The sequence below is a fragment of the Artemia sp. Qi Xiang Cuo genome, chromosome 16 (assembly GCF_049724085.1).
Source record: "Artemia sp. Qi Xiang Cuo chromosome 16, ASM4972408v1, whole genome shotgun sequence".
NCBI lineage: Eukaryota > Metazoa > Arthropoda > Branchiopoda > Anostraca > Artemiidae > Artemia > Artemia sp. Qi Xiang Cuo.
The window spans coordinates 43,507,368-43,512,861 of NC_142809.1; the positions used below are offsets into that span (position 1 = coordinate 43,507,368).

General features: G+C 33.9%; 1 non-coding gene across 1 annotated transcript; it reads right to left on the reverse strand.

Moving 5' to 3' along the window:
* Positions 1-3,528: 3,528 nt before the first annotated feature.
* TRNAT-UGU (transfer RNA threonine (anticodon UGU)) lies at positions 3,529-3,600 on the reverse strand. Its single transcript has one exon. It is a non-coding gene; the product is annotated as a tRNA-Thr (tRNA).
* Positions 3,601-5,494: the final 1,894 nt, after the last annotated feature.

Here is a 5,494-nt window from a genome sequence, read left to right on the forward strand (position 1 = left end):
CCTTTCTGAAGCTTTTCAATTTCCGCGAACAGTTATCCCCCGTCCTTATTTATGACCTAATATCTGATTGGTGGATTGCCATGTTGTTTACCAAAATTATGTAAACACCTAGCAGTAAACAATATGCGAAAAATCAAGGACGACGATGGTTGGTGATTGCAACAAAGATGAACCTTACCCAGTGATGTGACATAATATCATCGACTAGGAAAAGGTCCACCAGGTTGCAATACCTTTCTTTCAGCATTGCAGAAAATCACTGTTTTTGGATAGCGAGTTTCGCCCTAAAGTAGTAAATTTTTGGGGTTGTATCGGTGGGAATTCTCAATAACTTGGAAATTTACTTAATTGTAATGTACTTCCTCCTTCATGCTCCGATAGGATAAAATCAAAATCCTGTTCTTCAACTTATTACTTCTGAACATTACAGAGGAGGTTTAGGACAATATCAGAATTATATTTTAGGGCCAAAATTATAGGGATTTTGGCTGAGCATGTGCTTTCTTTTTTGAGGAGAGGTCTATACGTTTTGTGAAAATAAAAACTAAAAAAATATGTGCAAAAGAGTAACACCATAAATTAGACCTGCCCCCCTCCCTTTAACCAAGATTTAAGTTCACGATTTAGATTTCAAAATGTTGTGGGTGTGCAATCAATAGACTGAGAAGAAGGGTTGGTGATGAGATGTATATTCGAATCTCAAATTCATTAGGTGCTATATCGTCAGCAAACTTGTGTCTCGTTTTGCAAAAAGGGCCTAAGTCCACTTTTCCTAATTTCACAGGAGAGCAACCTGAAAATAAAAAGGTACAATGCAAAAACATCTCCCAATTCAGAATTTAAGAAACTTGAAACTAATTCCTAGTTAATTTATTGATCGGAATTTCGCTGGAAATGTCCAAATTGATGAATTGTTCGTTACTTTGAACGAATGCCTTATTTAAAAATTTACAGCTCGGTCAGAATTAAAGATTTGCCCATTTTGAATAGACCAATCAATAGATCTCTTGGTGCTCTTTCGAATCATATGCTTAGCTCATTTTCAAAAAACAAAATGGACTTGGCCCTTTTTTGCAAAACGCCACGGACTTGTTTGTATATGCAAGCATACATAGAGGCTTTGGGGCAAAGTCCTCCTAAAAAATATCGATATTTTCCCGACTATGTTTAAGTTCTAATTTTATCAAATATCTCAGTGTTGCTGTTTTTTTCATTAGCCCTACCTCCAAAATAATTCATGTGTATGAGCCTATATTTATAAATTTTGATGAAGAATGATCCCCCGTGCCTCCCGTGATTTAAAAAAATACCCATTTGTTTGTCTATATTCGTTTGTTTTTCTATATTCAATTTAATATCTCATTAGTCCGCTTATCACACATGTGGCCTTAGAACTTAGAAATAAAAAAGTCCTTGTCACTAAGAAGAGTAACAGTTAAGATGAACTTGAACTTGAAAAAAAGAAGAAAAGAAGTGTTTATGCAAAATAGAGATAGAATTCAGCCCCCCTAACCCCCACTGAACGACCGAAACAACAAAAGATAGGTTTTTATGCTCAGAAAAATACAATGCTTTTCTGAAAAAAAAGTATTTTTTATAGACCTCAATCACTCGCCCCCCCCCGGTAAGAAATGGATACAATTTGGGCTGATGACCGATAGATCTTTCACAAACATGATCTCCAAATAAGATTATTTGAAGATTTTTTCTAACTTCGTGAATGACTTCATATCATCAAAACTGCTTATTTTTATGTTGAACTACAAATCGTACATTAGGTTGTTCCTGTTTGCACAGGATAAGTATAAAAATCAATGAGCAGTAACTCGAAACTTCTCATATTTATAACCTAACATTTGAAAGCTATTTATTATTTTTTAAAAAATCATCTACAGGCCTATCCAGTTTCATGGTATTAATTAGTTTCTCATAGGTATAATTTTGTTTCAAAATTTACTGTTGAAAACGATTTTTGCAATCTCAGTTCTTTTTCAAAGTGGATATTTTCAACTAGTTATCTGGGAAGCCGCTTTATGCACGTTCCTGACATTTCGGAAATTTGACTCATAAATAAGAAACTAAAAAGGTAGCCTATTTTCTGAAAATCAATTTTTTGACGCGAGGTATTTGTTTCCTGCGTTTTCCCCTATTCAGTAGAACTCGGTCTTTGTTTACTAGAATCAATTCTAGGAAAAATGCAGACGTAGTAGCCCTCTGAACTAACTGTAGATATTGATGGACAGTTAATGATCTGTGTTAATATTTGAACGAGGCCAGGAGTGGCAGTGACGATAGGGAATAAAACACTGGAATTATTTCTGGTGTAATAGAAAACGCTAAAAGTATATTGGATCTGATATGGCGCAATACCTAATTTAGGAGATCGGCATAACAAATTTTGCTACAAATCATCAATTTCAAAGATGAACAAAACATGCTAAGATATATTCTGGGTTAGTTCATATTCATCAAGAGTTATTTGTACAAAGAAACATTTTACACGTGAAAGACGCGGCGTGACTTTGAATCAAAAGATCCATTTTCTATTTCTATAAATGACAAACTGGTTATAACTCATAAAAAAACTAAGGGATTTAGGGGATCCAACGAGACGTGGGAACATTATTTAACGCTATTAAATGTTTTGGGAGGGAAAAAATTATTAGTAAGTAACCGAGTAATTATGATTGTTTCAAAACTATGAGAAATACGATTCTGGCCAACTAGGAAATTTATAAAACTCGAAAGATAAGTAAAACTAAGTGATTTCAATAAGAAATGCGTAAATACTTATTTTGTCTATTCCCCACTACTTACTCTAGTCCTTCGAAACAAATATTCTTACTGAGTTGATTTATTTAATCGACTTTGCCCCCTTTTGGAGTAAAAAAAAAACTTTAACCGAGTAATTATGATTGTTTCAAAACTATGAGAAATACGATTCTGGCCAACTAGGAAATTTATAAAACTCGAAAGAAAGATTTGTTTCAAAATTGAAATGCTACTTTTGATAAATTAAAAGAAGATTTAGCATTGGGGGATCTGTTTTTTTTAAGAAACTTATGAAGAATCAGAACATTATATTTCTAAGTAATGTTTTGGTAACATTTATGTGCAATGTTATATAAAAATTAAACGTTTTAAACAATAAAAAAGAGACCAGATTAATTTCATAATTTGCAAAAAAAGATCTAGGATGGAAGTTTTGTTCAAAAGCTGAACAGCTCTGCTCAGCGTTGAAAATAAAATTGGAAACGTCTTCCTTGTGGGATTTTCTCGTGCCTTGTTTGCCTCTTATTCCGGGCGATCTAACGGTCTTATGTCAATTTTAAATTTGAAACTAGGCAAGATTTCCCAGGAAATTTTGATGTGTCTTAGCGAATTGTTGAAAAAAATAACGATATTGAGCTAGAAAACAATCGATTTAGCTTTTGATATGTTTATATTCTCTTATAAATGAGTTTTTCCTTTGATGGTACAATTAGTGATATACTACAAGTACGCTTCGGGAAAAATGGATATAATAAATGCCTCCACTGAGGATTGAACTCAGGACCCCTGGTTTACAAGACCAGTGCTCTCCCACTGAGCTATAGAGGCTTGTAATGTTGATTAATTTAGCGACATTTCATTAAAATGTAAGAAAGCTAAGTTTTGGAACTAACGAACAAACATGATATATCCTACAAGATGAAAAACGTTATAAAAAGGCTCGGTAAATTTGCAGTTTTCAACACGATTTGGCTAGAATGAAAGTGAATACATAACTTGATACCTTTTTTATGCTCTTTCACAATTCAATAATCACTTCTGCGGGGAATTGCATTTTGAGCCCTTAAAAGGCTAAAAGGGATCAAAACAGGCCATGGTAACCAAAGTTTAAAAACATGTATAAAAAAAACTGGCTACTGAGAATAAAGGTACTTTCAATTAGCTGGAACCCACGTGATATATTGTATACGGAAGATGCTTAAGAAACTAGTCAAACGGGTTTCGGTACTTTTATATTAAACGCACTCTTTTATATAGTGCTAGTTTGCTTCGTGCTAATGAAATAAAATAAAATAGGATAAATATATAATAGTTTAGAAACAAATTTGGACTATATATTTGCACATTAGGGGGTGGGGGTGAAGCATAGCATATATTAAATACGCAACCTAACCTATCCTAGGTACCTTTTTCTCCCCCTAAATCCCAAAAAAACAACAGTTTCAATATTGTCAACGCATTGAAAACCACGCAAAGCATTCATTACTGTATGGTGGTGTCTGGAATTAACCCATACAAAACGGGTTTTCTGTCGCATCTCCAGTTTGACATATATTAAAGAGTGCGTTTAACATAAAAGTACCCGGGTTTCTTTCAATAGAGAATTGGATTGCAAACCGTGGTTTGTCAATGCGTTTACAACACTTAAAACTTTTGTTTTTGGGGGTTTTGGGGGGGGGGGGGAGTACCTCGGTTAAGTTAGGCTACGTATTTAATATATGATATGCTTTACCCCCACCCCTCTAATTTGCAAATATATAGCCTAAATTTTTATCTCAACTATTATATTTTCGTCATACTGTTTTATTTCATTAGCATTAACCAAACTTGACTTCTTTCGTGGGTTCCAGCTAATTGACAAGTACCAGAAAAAATTACTATTTGTAGCTGATTCAGGAATTGTAATTGTTATTTTCATTTATATTAATAATAAAATGCTATTATGAAAATAAGTTTGCAGAAACTTCTGAAAGAGCCAAGAACCCCTCAAAAATGACGCCACCTTTGCTGTGACGTCAATTTCGAGGAGTCTCAGGCTCTTTTTAGAAACTCCTGTAAATTTGTTTTGAAAATAAAATTTTATTAGTAAGGACTAAGGATAATAACAATTACCATTCCTGAATCAGCTACAAATGGTTAATTTTTTTCACTAGACACGTAAAAAAAGCTTTCAAAGTTTTGGTTACTATGGACTTTTACCTTTTGGGGCCCTGTTAAAGGACCAAACTGTAATTTTCCCCAGGCATCAAGTGATGTATTCACTTTCATCATAAATAAGTTATGTTGAAAACTGCAACTTTACCAAAGATTCGACGAAAAACAAGAAGCTAGGAAATATCTGATATACCCTCGCGTCCACTTCTTCACCCCTACAAGATCCTGACTTCTTGAACTGAAAAATGCCTCAATGTGCCTATGCCTAGTGTTGAGAAAAGTAGACTCAAAGCCCAACTACATTTGTTTCAAAATTAAGGCAGGTCAAGCCAGAATGTACAGAATAGCATCTTTGACATTTCGATGGGGCCTTTCCCGCGTGTTTACTGGATTCTTAACAAGTACCCAAAAATTTTTTCGCTGTGGTTCAAAAGATTCTTTGAAAATTTAGGGACTTTTAAAAGAAATGTTGTTAACAAAAAAAAATTATGATGGTAAAAATGAAATGATTGCAATAATTCGATGCAATAATCCAACTACTGTATCCAAAGTGGAGTCAAATGGTTTT